Here is a 19,453-nt window from a genome sequence, read left to right as displayed (position 1 = left end):
GTGCTCCTTCCTCCTCAGCACCGCCACAAGCCTTTTGGGTTCTGGGTAGAGCCTCTTGTGTGTTGGTTAGAAAACTGCTTCTGATTTCCATTCAAATCTATAGATGTTTGGTGTTTTGTTATAGGAAAACCTTCTCTGGCATTTACTTGCCCTTTCCATTTATTTACATATCCTATTCCCACTGATTGTTAAGTTACATAAGCTAAACATTTTCAGCCTTCATGAGGCAGGTATTGGGATGTCCTTTCTATGGGACTCTTTCTGTTTGAATGGTTTTATCTTGAGAGTTGGCTGCATGCAGTGTTTTAGACAGTCTTGTCAGTGATGCCTCAGACAGGAATATGATCCCACTGTCTTTTATTTTTATTTATTTACTTATTGTTTAGTGTAGCTGTGGTACCTTTGTGATGTTTGTCTTAGTTTCCTTCAGGGATTCTAACTCTAACTGATTTTTGTCAATATCTATTTGCAGTTTCTAGGATGTACTTGACTTTTGAGGTTCTTATCTTGCTATGACAGGCCTTCCTTTAATTCCTTTGTCTTCCTCTTCCCATATCAGCCTTTCCATTTGTGTTTTGTTTGGGATGTCTTTTCTGTCTTCTAAAGTCATTTTAGATAGTGTACTTCTCAATCACTAGACTCAGCTAATTTACCCCTGAGGAGTTTGCCATGCAGGTCCTGATCTCCCCAGACCTCATCAAACTCACAATGCATGCAAGTGTAAAACAAGGCCCTTGGTCATGCTAGACCAGAGCAGATGGTGTGAGGATAGATACATTTCATCACACCAAAGGCTTGTACTTATCTACCAAACTCTGCTTTACAACTGAAGGAAGTTTATGCTTCTATTTAGGGCAGCTAACACCTTGTCACAGCCTATCCCAGTGACAGTTCCCTTCTGCTGTGGTGATCTGACAGGAATGGTAGCCCAAAGCCTCATCGTTTCTTTGACAGTCCTTTGGCAAAACAAAAGAAACTAAAACAAAGGTGAGAAAACATCTAAAAAATCTTCAAACATAGAATAAGGAGGTTTGTATGAAACATGTCAGAAAAATAAAGAATTCTGATTCTTATTATAACAATCAGCACTTCCACCAAAGGAAATTAAATATAATGACCCATCAGTTGAAAAACTAGAAGTGTCTTGTGTCTTGCTGCAGCTTGGGGAATGAGTGATGCTTGTGAGATATGTCATGAAATAGAAGACCAGTAGCTAAGGAAGGGAAAGTGCAGGTGGATGCTGAGTAAGCCTAACACCGCATGATTGCAGAATAAAAGGAAACCATATAACATAGTTCTGTCATTCTCTGTTATGCTGGGTTCACTGAGCATCTTGTATCAGAATTCTCAAGGATGGATTAGGAAGTTTAATTTTGCATCCCAGGAATCTGTATTTACAGTGGCTTTGTATGAATGGGACTAAACATTTTATCCAAAGTTTGGGTTCCAGGCATCTGGCAGGACAGAAAATTAACATTTGACAGGAATGATGATTAAGAAGAAATATTTTCTCCCTCTAAAATATTTTACTTCTGAAGAGTTTAAATGTAAAATAAGAGGCTTCTAAGGCAAGACTGGCTGGATAGATCAATGAGCATTTTAAAAATATTTAACTAATGTAGAGTAAGTGGTATTTTCACAGAATCACACAGAATCACAGAATGGTTGGGGTTGGAAGGGACCTCTGGAGATCACCTAGTCCAGCCTCCCCTGCCAAAGCAGATTCATCTACACCAGGTTGCACGGGATTGTGTCCAGACAGGTTTTGAATATCTCCAGAGAAGGAGACTCCACAACCTTTCTGGGCAGCCTGTTGCAGTGCTCTGCCACCCTCAAAGACCTCGCGTTCAGATGGAATGTCCTGTGTTTCAGTTTGTGCCCCTTGCCCCTTATTTTGTCACTGGGCACCACTGAAAAGAGGCTGGCTCCATCTTTTTGATGCCTGCCCTTAAAATATTTGTATGCGTTGGTGAGATCTCTGTTGTTTCTTCTCCATGCTAAATAAGCTCAGCTCTTTCAGCTTTTTCTTATAAGAGGGATGCTCTAATCCCCTAATCATATTTGTAGCCCTCTGCTGGACCCTCTCTGGTAGTTCCTTGTCTTTCTTGTACTGAAGAGCCCAGAACTGGACACAGTACTCCAGATGCTGCCTCACCCAAGCAGAGCAAAGGAGAAGGATCACTTCCCTCAACCTGCTAGCAGCAATCTTCCTTCCTAATGCAGCCCATGATACTGTTGGCCTCCTAGGCACATGGCTCGCTCATGGTTACCTTAGCCACCAGGACTCCGAGGTCCTTCTCTGCAGAGTTGCTTTCCAGCAGGTTAACGCCTAACCTGTACTGGTGTATGAGGTTACTCCTACTCAGGTTCAGGGCCCTACACTTGCCTTTGTTAAACTCCATCAGGATGCTCTCTGCCCAGCTCTCTGCTCAACAATTCAGCCTGTTCAGGTCTTTCCGTATGGTAGCACAGCCTTCTGGTGTATCATCCACTCCTCCCAGTTTTGTGTTTTGAAGAAGGCTGCAACTGCCAAATTTTTCCTTTTGTGTGTTCTTTGTGATCTTAGTAGCAGTGGTAGATGCTCAGGAGGAGAGCAGTCATGTGGCATGATTGACATTGATTTTCTGCCTGAGAAAGCTTCAATCAGAGAAGGCTCAGAACAACACAAACAGAACTCAGTGGGTAAATTAAGGGCATTTTTCTTGCACTTAGAAGATGGAGGCCAGGTCTGTATGTATTCTTTTAAGTGATTTTGATTGTAGGGATGGGGCCGACTTTCCTCACTTGTATGGATAAGGTTCCTCACTTGTATGCATAAGGAGTTTTATTCTTCCTCTTCTTTTTTCATGCTGCCTTTCATCACAGGTAGGAGGTGGTGTTGATAGAGTGATGGGAATGTTTGAAATGTGATAGGGCCTCTCTGGAGAAACTTGGTCCTTCTTCAGCCTGCGTGCCCTCTTTTCCATATGAGCTTTCACAGATCCATAGAATCATAGAATGGTTAGGGTTAGAAAGGACCTTAAGATCACCTGCTTCCAACCCCCCTGCCATGGGCAGGGGCAACTCACACTAGACCATGTTGCCCAAGGCTCTGTCCAGCCTGGTCTTGAACACTGCCAGGGATGGAGCATTTACCACTTCTTTAGTCAACCTGTTCCGGTGCCTCACGACCCTCAGAGTAAAGAACATCTTCCTTATATCTAATCTAAGCTTCCCCTGTTTAAGTTTGAACCCATTACCCCCTGTCCTATCACTACAGTCCCTAATGAAGAGTCCCTCTCCAGCCCCCTTCAGATATTGAAGGCTGGTATGTGGTCTCCACACAGCCTTCTCTTCTCCAGGCTGAGCAGCCCCAACTTTCTCAGCTTATCTTCATATGGGAGGTGCTCCAGTCCCCTGATCATCCTCTGGACTTGCTCCAACAGTTCCATGTCCTTCTTACATTGAGGAAACCAGAACTGCATACAGTACTCCAAGTGGGGTCTCATAAGAGCAGAGTAAAGGGGCAGGATCACCTCCTTTGACCTGCTGGTCATGCTCCTTTTGATGCAGCCCAGGCTATGGTTGGCTTTCTGGGCTGCGAGCACACACTGCTGGCTCATGTTAAGTTTCTCGTTGAGCAACACCCCAAGTCCTTCTCTGCAGGGCTGCTCTGAATCTCTTCTCCTCCCAACCTGTAGCTGTGCCTGGGATTGCCACGACCCAGGTATAGGACCTTGTACTTGGCTTGGCTGAACTTCATGAGGTTGGCATTGGCCCCCCTCTCAAGCATATCATGGTCCCTCTGGATGGCATCCCCTTCCCTCCAGCGTATCAACTGATCAACCGTGTCATCGGCAAACTTGCTGGGAGCACATCAATCCCACTGTCCATGTCACCGAGAAAGATGTTGAACACGGTTGGTCCCAACACCAGCCCCTGAGGGACACCACTTGTTAATGGTCTCCATTTGGACACTGAGCATATGACTGCTACTCTGTGTGTGTGGCCATCCAAGATTAAACATGAAAAATAAAGAAGTTGCTGGATATGGAAACATTTGTATTTTTATTCCAGGAGTTACAAATGGCCTTTTCACTGGCCAGTGAAAAGGTGGCATTTGATCAGGCATTGTTTGATAACAGAGGGAAACGATGTACATTCTCATTAAACACTATGTTTGTTTTTAAACTATAAGATACTGATTAAACCTTTAGCACAAAAATAAAGTCCAAAGACAGCTATATAAGGTGAGTTCAATGTGTGTGGTATTTTCAATAAAAGTGCTAGTAAATTTCTCTCAATATTGCTAGTATACAAAAGGTTTTATATGATGATATTTAATTTCTACATTTGCTATTTACTCAGGTCCTGACTCATGACAGACTAAGCCAAATCTCATGGTGCTGCTGGGGTGAATAACGACACCAAACCATGACCTGCGCATACTTGCTGTATGAGCCACAGCTCAGCTAGGAGATTAGCAGTAACCCAAAGCCACCGTTAATGCTGAATGGCCCTTGAAAGGTTAGTGGAATCTCTCTGCTCCACCTGAGATTTGAGGTCTAACCTGCCCCTAAAAATCGTGTTATTCCCAGCATGATCAGTCCTGCTTTTGCTCTGACATCATCAAGAGCTTTGCTTTCATATGTCAGTGTGTGAGGGAAAGACCTGGCACTAGACATAGCTATATCATGTTTCAAACCTGTCTTTCCTTTTTTTTTATTCTGAGACCTAAACAACTTCCTTTAGCTTTAACAGCTTAATTTCTCCTTTGTAAAATTGGAAGGGTCTTTATCTACCAACCTGATGGTGGTACTGTAGGTATTAGGTAATTGTGAAACACTTCAGTTTCATAAAGCAAAATGAAAACGATGGAGGATTTTTACCTAAACCAGAAAGATGTGGACTCCAAAATGGAGGTTGGCATCAAAAGTTTGGTATATTCTGCTAAATTGCCCACATCATAAAAGCTCCCAGAGCCAGAATTCTTGCTATTTTGAAACACTTATCAGCATAAGATATAGGAAGTTGGTTCCTACTCCGTAAGAATCCGTATTTTGTGTTCTTCAGATTTGGACAGCATAGCCACATCAATCCATTTGAGCTGACCTCCTAAGAAAACTAAAAGCTAAAAGATGAGTTTCACCTTGGCTTGCACTAACAGGTATCTCTGCACATAACTGGTTAGCCATGGTACATATACCTCTGGGTCCCTCTCCTTGGCTGCTTCCATGCATGCATGTTATGGTAAGGATGCTGGTACTGCAAAGATCCAGTGCTTTTGCTGTTTCACACCCTCTTTTTCTTTGCACTGTCATTGTTGAGAGGGGGCTAGTTGATGCAATTCTCATTTCTGGGTATTTATACATATGTGTTTCTGCAACCTACTTTTAGATGTGCACCAGTAATATATGTGGAGACCTATGTAAATAATTGTCAATTTCAGAAGATCCCAGATTTCCACAATGCCCTTTTGTCAGATGTATGGTTTTGATTGCAGACTGTTTTCTAGCAGACATGTTTCAATACTTGGACCTTACAAGTTAACACTGGTTTTTCTTTTTCCCCTTAAAAGGTTGGTTATGTTTGCGAGTACAACAATGTACAATGTTGTTGTAAGTACAACATAAGTACAATGGGTTATGCATTCAGTTAGATAAACTAGATAAAGATAGATAAAGACTGTATTTCTTGCAATGATTTTCTCAATACAAAGCTGAAGAAATCTATTTCTTGCAATAGCTTCCTAAATCATTGCTCTAGATAGCTGGACTAAGCAGAATATGTGATTTTGCTTTACTTCTCTGAGGAAGCTTAGAGAAGCAAGCTAGCTTGCTTATTTGCCTAGCTTACTCATGGAAGTATGAGTCACTGTGCAGAATTCTCCAAGCCAAACCCTTTTCCCTGATGCAACTCTGACGACTTACCCAGTTACTTAGGAACTGAAGGAAATGGGATGCTCAAATTAATCACATGGTCAGAGAGATGGAAAGACTCCTGTGGACAAGGGCTGCTGTTCAGTCTTCACCTAACAAAATCACAAAAATATCCAGTTCAGCGCCTGTTGAACGTCAAGAGGAGTGTAACCATTAATTCATCCTTGCTGCTGCCTTCTAAACTGGCTGTAGCAGAACTGTAACTGTTACCTAACTTGTACTTGAGTGCCTAGCAGGGTGCAGTAAGTGGAGACTTTCTATAAATTACAGTAAGGAGCTGGAGAGATATAGGAGGAGGGCTGCAGGCTGCTGCCTGGCTACTTGCCAGTCAAGAGGGCAGGCAGGTTTAGCACCAAAAGGTCAGAGGCATGTCCCTGCACTCCATCTGGAGCAGAGATCCCCTTGCCCTTATTTTAATATGCACATTAATTCTGCAGCTGTCAGGTTTGATTTCTCCAGGATCCCCATTCAGCACATCTCATGCCAACAAGCCAGTTAGCTTAGGGTAAGGAGCTAAAGAGTCCTGCAAAGACAAGCTTTCAATGACGCAGTATTGCCTTCCCTACAGAGGGAGATACTCTTCTAGCATTGCAGTTCTTTACCTATGTGTTTGACCCTCTTTGTATTCAAAATTATAGCAGGTTATATATTCTCTCCCATCCAAAAATCACTGTGACCAAACTTTCATTTCTGTGAATCAAAATACCAAGTTATATTGCTGGAAACTCAGCATCCTATGGCTGAGAAGTTACTGGGCCATGTAACCACTATTGAAAACTATGAGTACATCTCAACATTACAGACACACAGACTGAATGCCCTGCCTGCTCTATAGAGACAGTGTGCAACAAAGATGTGAATTTGTCCCTTTATCTCTTTCATCCATTTAGGAGATGGGAGTGTCACAGTTGGAACTCTACAAAAGGAGGCTTTTGCTTTAGCAGTATAAACTTACAGGGTCAAGGAAGTCCTAGACATTGAAAACAGTTCAGTCTGTGTTTTCATGGAAGACACACTTCAGCATTCAGGATACCTCTCTTCAAAGCTTTAATTGAAGATATCAGTGCTATAATGCATAACTTTTACAGCTCCTGACATTTTCTGGAACTTGTAACGTATGTATTAGTGTCTGTAGCTCTTTGTGGGTCCTTGTGAATAAAACCCAGTTCTGTGCCTGGACTGAAGTGAGAAGGCCAGAGATCAAGAGAGAATTACATTCTAGTTTTGTAGTCTCCTTTTGAAGCCTGGATGCCACAACAGCTCATAGTTTATCTCATGTTGGTGTTCTCAGATAATGCCCAGTAAATATGGAAAATGTGTGTGCCTGCAGATGATTATATCATAAATGACTATCTGGTCCTTGGAGAAGGAAGATGAAGTTTAATTTGCAGTTCCACAAACTTAGCAATAGGATGGAGGTAGGCAACCAGCTGCTTTCATTTCGGTGCCCACACTTGGTTCACACCTGAAGCTCTTCAAAAGAGCTGCAGCTGTGCTGGTGCAACCTTAAGATAGCAGTCCCAAGGGGTGACTTTGGCTTGTGTTACAGGGTTGAGCTTTTCCGCTGTTCTCAGGTGGGAAAAGTAGATTGGCTGTTTCTGCACAAGGTACTCTTTTAGGTCTTTGTTTTTGTGGTGGTTGTTGGCAGTTCTCTGTGGGTGAGCACAGAGCCTTTGCAAGTGGGAAGTGGGCACACATGACTGTGAAAGGCAGGTGCTGTACTGAGAGGTTACCAGGCAGAGATTTTTAATACTGTTTATATCATATGTACTGCTGGGGTGGACATGGAGCTATCCCCCAGGGGAAAGTTGTTGTTGTCTTATTTCTTAGAAACTTCTACACCCTAGGCTTTTTAATTTTGTTCTGTTTAGTTTTATTTTATAAGCAGAAGGTAGCTAAAGGAAACAAGAGAAAAAAAAAAAAGATAGCTGTCATTTCCCTAAGGACTATATTCTCTGTAAGAGTTTTTAGGTATATAAGAGCAGACAAAAATAGCTCCTTGGAAGGTCATGCATCTTTTCTGCATGCAGATAGCTTTGCATTTCTAACCTGAAACATCTGTGTCTTGTGGTAAGCAAGCAAGAATGGATGGAAAGAAAATAGAATAACAAAAATGGACTTGGAGGGCAGCCAGAGCCTGTGTAACATGTTCCTCATTCATGTGAGCCTGTATGAACTGCTGCCAGCCAGAGATTTTTCTGTACATGCAATGGAGAAAGCTTGCATTAACTCCTAAACCATGCTTCAAAGTCAGCTTAGCCAAATAAAGACTGAATTCAAACTGTCAATAGATGAACAATGGCAGGAGGCACCCTTATGTTTTAAAATGGAGCCACAGGCTCACATTCAAATGATTTTAAGCTACTGGCTGGCTCTGGAGCCTAAAAGACATTTCAGCTTGTCAGACTGAATGTTCTCTTTCTCTTGATATCTGCATGCTGAGACGGAGTTTATGAGAAGCTTTTATAGCAAATGCCAAAGTCAGAGTCACTGCAGAACACTTCTAGTATTGAATAGTGAAGAGCTAATGTGAGAGGAAAAGGCTCTGTGTTTCTCTGCCTATTAAACTTGCCCCTCCCCCCTGCCCCTTCCTGCCCAAATCCCCTTGGTTAATCAGGTTATATTTGCCCTATTTCTCTCAGGGAGTACACAGAATGCAGTGCTGCTAGAAGTGGAGGAAGGGAAGGAAGAGAAGGGCATGCTGAAAGGAAGAGTGGTTTGAGGATGCTCCAGAAATTAAAGCTTTGATTTGGCAGGGTTCCTGAGATCAGAGCAGGATGCCTTTGGGCTGTGAGATGTCTCTGTGACCTGTCAAACTTGCTGACATGCAAGATCTTGAATCCCAGGCCATGTGTTGGAGGACAGTGAGGGAAGCTTGCCTGTGTGCACTCAAACTGGAGGCACTGCTGGTCTGAGTGGCCAGCAGCTCCCTCCCTGAACACCCACTCAATGCCCTGTTTCAGCCAAGAGACCCCAGGAGGGAGAAACTGATGTCCCTTGGGGAGCACTGTCTGCCTGACATTGACTGAAGTGCAGTGCTTAATTGGGGGGGGGGTGTGGGGGGTGTGCTAGGTATGCGTGCACATACAGAGCTGTTACATGCTGCATGCTTCTGTGCAGTCATACAGCTTTTAATTCTCACTGCACTATTCCTCTTGAACATATGGCCATAAGCCACAGAAAAATAACACAGACCTGCCGAAGTAAAATGCAATTGTGAGAAGCAGTTAGCCAGCACACACACAGACAGCACTGCTGACTTGGGCGCTGGTGAGTGTAAAGTTTCCTTTAAGTGTGGTGATCCTGGAATTTAGCTCTGAGTGTACTGAGATTTGGGGGCAGGTCACATGCGTGCATGTCTTGGAAATGCTCTTATCTCCAATTGTAATGGGCAATACCAGACAAGGAGACTGAGGTCCAGAGCTCTTTTGTGACCAGTTTCTAAACCCAAAGCTTGCAGCTGAAACTATTCCTGAAATGTGAAAAATTCCTTGTTCTGAGGTCTGTGTGTGGGAGAGCTTAGAAGAATAGGTGAGTCTTGATGGGAGAATTAAGGGCAGTGATTTGGGCGATTTTTGGAAATGTGGCCAGTAATTCAGCAGGATGTAGACCTGCAGGTCTGCATCTGCGTTCTGGCTTTTGGGGTTGAATTTATCCAAAAGCTCCAAACCAAACTTTTCTAGACCAAATCATGAAGCTGCAGGGAGTTTATATGTAACCCTGCTTCTTTAATATTCTAATTCTGGCCCAGGATCAATTGCATGTCAGCCTCTGCTTGCACTTCCATTTTGCCAGGAAGTGCCAAGCCACGCAAGCATTGTCTAGTTGTGCCAGCTTCTTTGCTTGAATCATGGTCCTTTGACACAAATGTATGCGAAGAGATTTTTAGCAGCCCTCTTTAACAGCATGGATCAGAAACATTCATGTCGGTCAAAGCCAGGTGAATGCTAAGACATTCTTCAAATAGTGTAAGCATCGGCAAATGCAGACCTGAGCTAGCAAATCCCACAGGATGACATGATTTTACATGTTCTCCAGCACAAAGCAGGGCTAACTGGGTGGCCACAGACTCCTGTTCCCACAAGAATGAAGGCAGGCAGGAAATAAACCACCAGGAACCGTTCCTTGGCAGGAGAGAGCTGTGTAACAAGCCCTGGGCTGCTGCAGAGCCGGGCCTTGCAGGTGCCTACAAGTCAAGTGAGAACAAGGCATTGGGATCTCACTGTGCAGTGCTGGCTGGCAAGCATGTGTTTTAGAACATGTCCAGAATTTACTGATGCCCCAAGACAGTGTGCTGCCATGGCCTGGTGGATATTTGCTGTAAGGTGCTGGCTGGTGCCGTATGATACGGCAGCTTTGCTGTGCTCGGGCCTCTTCTGTACAATCCTTTGTAGCAGTAAAGAGCAGGAAGGCTGCTGTTTGGTTTAACTGCAGTATGGGGCGTGGGGGGGGGGGGATGGCTACAGCATCCCCCTGCCCTGCAAGAGTGACAGCTGACTGTGTGTGTGAGGAAGGGGAGAGAGCTGAGCTGCATGATGAGTGGCTTTGGTTAAAATCTGTACTTAGGTAGGAGTCTGCTGTGCCAGCCTGTGCGTGGGAGTGCTGTTGGAGCAGGTGGTTAGCAGCCTTGTTGCTGCAGGGTTAGCTGGCTTGTGGGCAGCTGCCAGCTCTGTGCAGGAAGGAGGGCATCCTGCTTTGGAGGAGGAGAACTGTGCACGATGAGGAAGCTTGGAGGCTTATACAAACACATAGGAGTCTGTCTGACTTTAAGGTTGAGCAACACCATGATCCAAAGAGCAGATCTCATAAAATGTTTGCAGGTTAACAGGAGGCTTTTACTATGCCTCTCTGACACTGCCAGTAAAAAGCTGTCAGTTGTACAAATATATACAAAAATATCTTCTCCCCAACCTCCCCCAAACTATGCTTAGGTGCCCAGAGTTATGTGGCTGGCTTAAAAATTCTGACTCATAGGATCATAGAATAGTTTGGGTTAGAATTTACCATCTGTTGCGCTTCTGGTTGTCTTCCTGTCTTCCAAAACCTCAAGTCTGAAAACAGGAATTCTTTTTTTTATATGTTTGTTAACAGTCTATGACTCCAGAAAGTGGAGCTTTAAGGAGAACTGCAGTGATTGCTCAGATCTAGTAGCACTGACAGGAAGCTGAGAGGCAAAGACCTGAGCTGAGAAGGTGGGCCAGGAGGCAAGGCTGAAACAGTGGCTCCATTGTTTGGCTTTTGCTGTGGCTGGTGGATATGGCTGCATGTCCCAGGGTGTTGCATATTACAAATACATGGCTCATGGTGTGCACAGCAATCGAATCACGAGGTAGTTACTGGGCCAGTGGGAGAGGCATGCAGGCAGTGGAGGGTGTTAAAAAAAAAAAAAATCAACACTCCAGATTTTCAAGTTCAGACCTCTGCTCCTATCATCTGTTTTTAGGTGGGAAAGAAATCAGAAGTTTAGAGATGAAGAATCTTGAGAATATCTGTCTCAGCTTTAATTGCTGATAATGATTTGGATAGGGCCAGTAGCTGTACTGACCTCTCCCAGACAGTTAAGTTTTAACTAGTGAAGACATTAGCATCTGATGCATTGAAGGTCTGATTCTGCAGAAAGTAGTGGTACAAAACACCCATTAAAGTCAGCGACTAAAAAGAAAAAAATCTTTAAAAACACTGATATGACAGCATGGGATCTGCACAAGATCCATAGGGCCTTGACTGATAGAAATTGAACAGTTCTAATCTAAAATCTCTCATCCTTTCCCATGCTGTTCTGCTGAACATATGATATGGAATTTGGGGAGTGAGGCATGAAATATTAGAATTTTAAAACGTAATGTATTAATGTCTCAGTTCTTATGTGCAGTTTGAGGTATCCTACACAGATCAGGTTCTTGGAAGTTGGATACTTCATGGCTAGAGAGCTTGTACTTCCTCTAAATACAACCTTTTTAAGCTGTTGCATAGTGTTTCTTTGAAGTTTATTGTCCCTGGGTTGACTTAATCTGTCTGGAAACCTTGAGCAAAGGAATAAACTGTTTATTTCATATGTAATTTTTAACGTACGGGTGTGATAAAGTTGATAGATGCCTAATACTAGCTTATACATTTAACAGTTTGTTGCATTTCTAGTACTTAAGGATGCAAGTGGCTTGCTTGTACTAAAGCAGCTGTGAGAAATTATTCATGTGCTAAGTAGAGACAAATTGCTTTTCATGTGATTTTTTTTTTTTATCCTTTTGAGGATCCAGCACCTTCTAGTTTCTCCGGAGCAAGCATAATCTTTGCAATCTCCTTTGATAAAGAAATCTGAAAAAGAAGACTCTTTTTCTAGAATGTATTGATGACCTGCCCAGGTTACCTGAAAATACCTGTAATCTCAGCCTTGTGTCGGGACTAAACAAGTCATTAAAGGTCTGCTGTAAAAACGGTTGTGCAAGACCTTTAATAGGGAAATTAGTTTGAACTTTGTCCTGACACCGTTTCCTGACTCTATATAACTTGCTAATTATTACATGCAAATAAATAGAGGAGAGGAAAAAAATGACATACCCCAAAGTAAGGTCAACCACTGGACCCTGGACTGCTTCTTGTAGTGGCTGCAAACATGCAAAAAATATTTCAGGGTTAAAGATTTGCCTTTGCAATTCTCCTGTGAACTGCATATGCCTAATGAGCCTGAGGAGAAGCTCAGAAAGGTTACTAGCCATGTAGCAGTGGCACTGCCATTAGAACTCCTTCCCTATCCAACGAAGAGAAGTCACTCTATGGACTCATCCTCTGGAAGAGCTGAATCTAATCTCTTCTTTTGGAGATGCATGCACCCCTAGAGGTGCATGAGGGGATCCATGCACTGCAAATAGAAGACAGCTTGCATTACCTGAGACTTCTTGCACATCTCTCACAATTATTCTGTAGACCTTCAGCGGTCACAGACAAGATTTCTCTGCACCTGAAGTTTATATCTTCTGCGAGAGTAAGACAGAGCCCAGCACTGATGAGCTGAAGTTGGCCTTTGTCAGTATCCTTCGTACTTCTCATCTCGCCCACTCCATCTGCTATTGGGTATCCTTAAGTATGATGTTGGAATTCAGCAACAAATTAAGAAAAAGTAGCCAATCTCTCTGGGACATCTTGCTGAAAAACAAACCTCTGCCAGTGACCTAGATCTGGTTAAGTTTTGAATTATTTAGTTGCCATCTTGTAGATAATGCAGAAAACTTGTGTTTGGGAGAAATCTCTCACCTTCAGGTTGAATTAGGCAATCTCTCGCTGCTTTAGAAATTTTGTTGCTGACTAGGGACAGCTGGAAGGACTGTCTTTGACCCTTGGTACTGCTTTTTGATTACATAAATGTTCTTAACAGTTGATAGTTATCTTGGGAAATGACACATTTGAAATGTTGAACCTACTTGTTTTTTTTCCTCATGTTGTTGTTTGGCAGATGCAGATTCCAAAAGAGCTGCAAGCTGCACAGGTTGGCTGTGCTGCTGGCAAGGCTTGGGCTCTATACTACCCAGTTAGGCTCTTGCCAGTAAAGTCAGTAGAAGCGACAGCCACAGGGCTGGATTTTTAAAGAGCCAGTAAGTATTTTAATCCTGCTGCATTCAGTGAGATTTAGATGCACAAATACTTGGTTATAAACCATAGTAGGTAGGTGGGGGAGCTGCACACAGATCTTGTCTCTCTGCTCTCTATGCTGCTCTTTGGGCATGCCATATGGCTCTTGCTGCCACCAGGATCTATAGGCCTCCTGAAAAGCACGCGCTGCTGCAGCACGGCATTTCTTTACCCCTAGTCCTTTATAAAGGATGGAGCTGTCATTTTGTTAGTGAGCTGAAAATGGGTAATATGAAATATTTGTAGAGTTTATTAATGTTAGTACAGCTTCCTGGTGCTGATGTAGGAGCAAATTCAGACAGGAGCTTGCCTTCTTGCTGCTGGAAAGAGAAAGCTGAGCAGTGAAGCCTTGGAGTTTGGAGCTGGGCTTTTGATTTGAGCTGATCCTTTAAATGAATTAAAGACATTTCTTGGTCAGGCAGTAGTGCTTGGCATTGGGATTTGCACAGGACTGTGACTACCTGTGTCTGCATTAACAAGCTGTGTGCAATAAATGGGGTCAAGCAATTGATACTAAGGACGAGGCATCCCTTTGGTATGTGTGCTGGAGGTTTTACTTCTGGTTAACTCTATTCTAGCCCTGTGGACTGGCACTCACTAGTGACTGGAGTTCATCTCTAGTTTATTGTCAGACCAGGGAACTCTGTTTGCATGCTCTGAGATGGCCTTGTGATCTGAACTACAGCTCATAACCAAGAACACTCGAGAGGCTTTGCTTTAAGAGTTTGTTTGTGATGTGAATAAAATGCTAATATGGCTTCACCCAGTGCCCAGGGCTCCAAGCTGTGTTGTGTAACCCAGCAATGTGTGCATGAGGGGTATCTAATTATAGCACCAGATTCTGGTTTCAGATAGCTTGATATTATTTAAAAGGGAGTATGTTTAGGGGAGAGTAATAATGAAATAATGTAAGTTGAACTTGGGCAGTAGCGTGAGTGCTGAAGCCACAGAGCTGCCTCACTGTCAGGCTGTCTGTGTAGCCTGTGTACTGATGTGGCAGAGCTTCTTGCTGCACTGAGCCATCATTGTCTGCGCAGGAAGTGGAGCAGTGTTGCATAAGGGGAAGAGACGGCTGTGAGCCAGGGCTAGGGAGAGAGGAGTTCCTGCACAGGTAGAACACAAAATGTCAACACTTGAATGTGGAGTGTCTGGGCATGGCCGTGCTGTAGGATTGAATAGGAGTCTGACTAGGACAGAAACAAAACTTATTTTTGTGAGCTTTCCCCTCCTCATTTCTGTGAGTTTTTCTGTGGTAGAAAAAGCATTGGGTAGTCCTCATGTAGGAGACAATGAAGCATGTTGTTTCTACCATCCCAGGAGCTGCAGTTTAACCATGGATTGAACCAAATTGACAGGAAATCAAGACTATATTGTAACATAGAGCTGCTCTGTCTGATGCTTCTTCTAGTGGAAGATTTCCTGATCACAGTCAGGTTTATTACCATTGAGAGTGCCACACTGAACACTTCTGTGGATAAAGACTTCTTTGCGCAAGAGGACAAGGCAGAGCCCTCACCCCTGCTGCCAGGGACCTGATGCCTGACACCAGCTGCAGCCTGTGTCTCGAGGAGAGCATCAGGGCTCCAAAGCCACCCTTGCTGGAGCCAAATCCAAAGTCAGTCTGCAAAGAGCACTGTTAAGTGCTGCTGTGCCTCACTGCTGCAGCTCCCCCAGGAGTAGAGGCTGTGGATGTGAGTGCCTGTTCCACAGAGCTCTGGCTGCACCCTGCGCAGATGCAGGCAGGGGATTGCATGTCAGGTCAGCGCTGCTTGCTCTTGCTGCTTGCTCTTGCTGCTTGAGTGCCAGTCTCCCTATGAATATGCTATTTCTGAATGTAGGACACTGCTTCATAAGCCTGTGTCATTCTTCGCTTGGGTACAGCAAACAGCTGCAGGGTGGAGGGGCCTCCTTTTGTACTCAGATGGCATGATGTGGTAACCTTCCCCAGAAGTAGCTCTGCACAGTGAGAGGGTTTTTTCCTGGCTGGTCTCAAATGTGATCAGTTACTGACCCCATGGAACCTGGACTGCATGTTTAGGTTAGCTCTGCTTCCATCACAGGCAGCAGAGAAACTAGGTGTCTCTTCTGTGGCTCCTTCTAGGTTCTGCATGTCAAGACAAAGAGCCCAGGACACGGAGTCTGGGGGCTGGTAATGCTTTGTCCCAGCTTGGGCACAACAGGGAGCTCTCAGGGTAGGGTCCTGTGCTGGGCAATGTTAGAAAGTGGCCTCAGAACCAGGCTGCCAACATTTAATGGGTGGAGTTAGGGGTCAAGGCCATGCTCTGCCAACCATGTTTACAAGGCACTGTCTGGCCTCATGGTTCTCCTTGGTAGCCCCGTGGCTGTGTTCCCATCACAGCCCCATGAAAGGCAGTTGTGATGGGGGAGCAGAGAGGAGACAGAGCAGCTGTTTCCCTTTGTCTGCTGGCAGAGCACAGTAAGAACTAGATGTCACTAACTAGGTGACTTTCATGGTCATGGCTTTCATCAGGAGAAAGAGATCAGAACCAAGGAAACTGCTGGCAATCTCTGACTGTTTTCCAGCCAAGAAGTACCTTGGGCTGCCTGTGATCTGGGGATCATTTCCCTTTCTAGAACTAAATGGGGTTTGTTTGTCTTCTATGGTATAAGGTCTAGAAATTGTGACATGAAGTGTTTGGTGTATGGGGGAGAATGATGAAGAGGAGGGTTTCCCACCCTCCTTTCCCCCAGGAAAAAAGTTACCCCTGGGAGAAATCTCCTTCCTTGGGAGAAATTAATCTTAAATCCATGGATACAGATCCCCATTACTGTAGCTTAACAGGGCCACATTTAAGGAGTGGATCAAAGCTTTGATAGCTGCTTCCTATTCTGGTTTATTGTCACCTGAGCATGTTTATCACAAAATCCAGTAGTAATTCCTGTGTTTGTCTTTGGACTTTGGTATGTTTGCTTCTGTAAGATAGGGTTGAGGAGCTGTGCCCAAGGGAGTGGCAACCCATGAAGAAAATCACTTCAATTTCTGTAGCTCCCAGGATTCCTTCCCATCCATGACTGAGGTTCCTAAAGCACTCTATCTGCTGTAGAACAGCACAAACCAGTTTGGGAGCTAGTGACAGCATTTTACATGGGAAAAAGTGGCATTTTGGTGAATTGGAGTATGCTAGAGTGCTGAAGAGAAGATCTGAGCTCTCCTGAGGTTTCAGTTGTTCCAAGAATGCTTTTGATCAATATAAATTCTAAATTATGGCAGAACCCCTACTTGAAGTGTATTTGGAGTCCAACCGAGATCTTTCCTTCCTGTCCCTTTTTTGAGGGACTGCTATCTTTCCCCATAACTGCCCCTTGCTGTCCACATCTGTCCCATGCAGAATGGTGCCATGATCAGCCCCTTAGCATGAAAAACCTAGAGACCCCCTTACCTCAAGTAGAAGAGGTGTTAGTGAGATAGACAAGGCTTGGGCATCTAAGCGAGTTCATTTCTTACGGGTGGGCTTTATCAGGCATTCTTAGTTTGGTAGCTGGCCTTTGCTGTGACTCCTTGAATTACCAATGACATCTCTGTCATCTTAATTCCACCATTTCCAACCAGTCATTTGGCACCTTGTCTTCCAGTTACAATAATTGGTGTGTTTGGTAGCATGCTCACCTTAACAACACCAACCACACTCCTCAAATTCTTGTTTGGAATTGTGGCAGGGTGTGCGTGAGCACAAGCCAGGTTTTATGGGGCGATTTGGTTACCTGAAGGTTAGGAAAGCAGAAAGCCTTTGAGGGTGTAATTTCCTGAGGTCAGCAGAGCTTCAGGGCAAGAGGAAGCATTCTGCTTTTGGTGCCATAATGTCTCCACACAGAACTTGTTGAGGTCTGTGCTGTACTGTTGCAAAGCATTGCTATTTTTCATAGCAATGTGCTTTGTGTGGCATGCTGCTGCAGAACAGGGTGCTTGGTGCTTACCTGCTCTGCTGTTCTGGCCGTGCAGTCTTTGCCCCTGCTTGGTGCACACCTGGCATAACCATGCAGCCTGATGCTAGCAGTGTCCTTTCTTGGCCCTTGCTGCCAAGATTTCACTTGATCAGCTCTTGGCTGGGAGGGGAGGGCAGCATGGTGCCTGGCAGGTAGCAGGTGGGGATGCTGTGTTAGACTCAGGGGTTGTCAGTTGGGAAGCACGTGGCTTTACATCTTAGTGCTTATTTCCTTAATGTGCTATCTGCAGAAGTAGGGCAAAGGTGGAAACTGGAGAGTGCTTGCAGGGAAGTGCTATTGTATCCAAGTTGTCAATTCTGATCATGGGACATGCCATATATCAAATAAAGCTATTATGAATCCTCTCTTACCTGGATCAGCCCGTCGGCTGCCAGTGTAGAGCCTGCAGGTTAGGTCAGGGAGGAAGTGAATATGCTGCTGTATATCATGTGGCAGGCTGGAAGTCCCACCTGAGGGCAATGCTCCTTGTGTAATACCTCAAATGAGGCAACTCCTGCCCCAGAAAGTCTCATCATCTCTGGTCAGTTCCCAAAGTGTTTGTGTCTTGTCTTTTTAGCAGAAGCTTAAGCTTGGGTATGCTCAAGTCCTTCCCTCTTTTCTCTGTATTTTGTAATCAGGATCTTGTTGGCATGACAGCAGACTGGTAGTTGTGGGGTAGAAAAGGGAGGATGAAAGTGTTGGCAAGAGCTGAACAACAGTTTCCCTTATAGTTTAGGGGATGAAATGCACAACTGTGGGTACATGTAGCTTGTGTTGGCAGACGAGTCCTGCGGAGGTTATACTGAAGGAATCCGGGATTCTCAGGCTACAAGATGCTTGGGCATGGTGTCAAAGTGTGGTGATGACAGTGTTGTGCCAGAGAGGTGATGGGCAGGCAGGTGGGTCAGCAAGCACAAAGGGCAGGCACTTGCTCAAGGAGGGTGGTTCATGCAAGTAGCAGTTGTCAGCAGTGCTTGAGGATGCTTCTTGTTAAGTGCAGTAATGGTAATAAAGGGCTGGTTTGCCATGTGCTTGTGAATGAATTTGGGTTGGAAGGGGATGGAGTGTGGCTGTGAGGATGCTGGATGCTGATGCTTTGGAGAACAAAATTGTGTCCAGGTTTAGCTGGTGTTTGAGGTGGGGGGATGCTGCCTTTCAAAGCTTCAGATATAATTTGTGAGTGCTGTGGGTGAGATCATAAAATAACCCCTTTGAGGGGATCCTACCAGGCCCAGAGGATAGTGTTTGTGTACATCCAGGACACTTTTTCCTCAAGGGTATGCTGGCAGATAGAGTAGATTGCCTTTACAGGGATGAAGGATGTGTGGACTTCTGTGGGGAAGGAAGACCAGAGGGCTGTCAGGTTTTGGATAGGACGGGGACATTCATTGCATGGGAAACACAGCAGCTGAGGGCGCGTGGGCTGGGAACATGCCAGCAAGGAGGCCCAGCCTCGGCTGTGAGGCTGTCTTCCATGTCACTGTTGTGGCACTCTGCCACCCGGCTGTCATCCTAAAGCTGCCTAGAAGGCAGAATAAAGGTGAGCTGGCATTGCATGGCCTGGCGGGAAGCAGGGTGCAAACGTCCTGACCTACCCCGGTGGGCGAGCTGGGGCTGCCTGTGGGGTGCTTGCCACCCCTGGCTGGGCAGACAGACGGCGGCGTCTGGGCTCTGACCCATGCCCTCTAGCGGCCACTGTGCTCCAGCCAGGCTGCTCATTGTCAGACCAACCTCTGCCGCTGCGTCTCACAGCTTTCGGTCTTGCCTCTTCCACGGCAGACGGCCCAGAAGAGCCCGGATATGTTATTCTCTAGGATGTTAGAGGAGAGTGGTGAATTCTCTTGCTCTCATTGTTACAGACAAGGACTTGCATATCTTCTGGGGAGATGTGATGTGTTCAGAGATAGCTGAGGGGAAATGCAATGTCCTGATAAAAGAACCAGGGGGTTAGGCTAGGTAATGTA

The 19,453-nt window shown here is 44.8% G+C and overlaps 1 long non-coding RNA gene across 1 annotated transcript; it reads right to left on the bottom strand.

Moving 5' to 3' along the window:
• Window positions 1-7,939: 7,939 nt before the first annotated feature.
• On the bottom strand, window positions 7,940-12,937 carry LOC130600985 (uncharacterized). The gene is made up of 3 exons (XR_008972562.1): window positions 12,805-12,937; window positions 11,464-11,528; window positions 7,940-8,116 (listed from the first exon to the last, which is right to left on the bottom strand). It is a non-coding gene; the product is annotated as an uncharacterized LOC130600985 (long non-coding RNA).
• Between the last annotated feature and the right edge of the window lie 6,516 nt (window positions 12,938-19,453).

The sequence above is a fragment of the Pezoporus wallicus genome, unplaced genomic scaffold (genome assembly GCF_028554395.1).
Source record: "Pezoporus wallicus isolate ANWC-B61680 ecotype Strahan unplaced genomic scaffold, APGP_CSIRO_Pwel_v1 scaffold_6885, whole genome shotgun sequence".
Classification (NCBI taxonomy): Eukaryota; Metazoa; Chordata; class Aves; order Psittaciformes; family Psittacidae; genus Pezoporus; species Pezoporus wallicus.
This window is presented reverse-complemented; position numbering and strand designations above follow the sequence as displayed.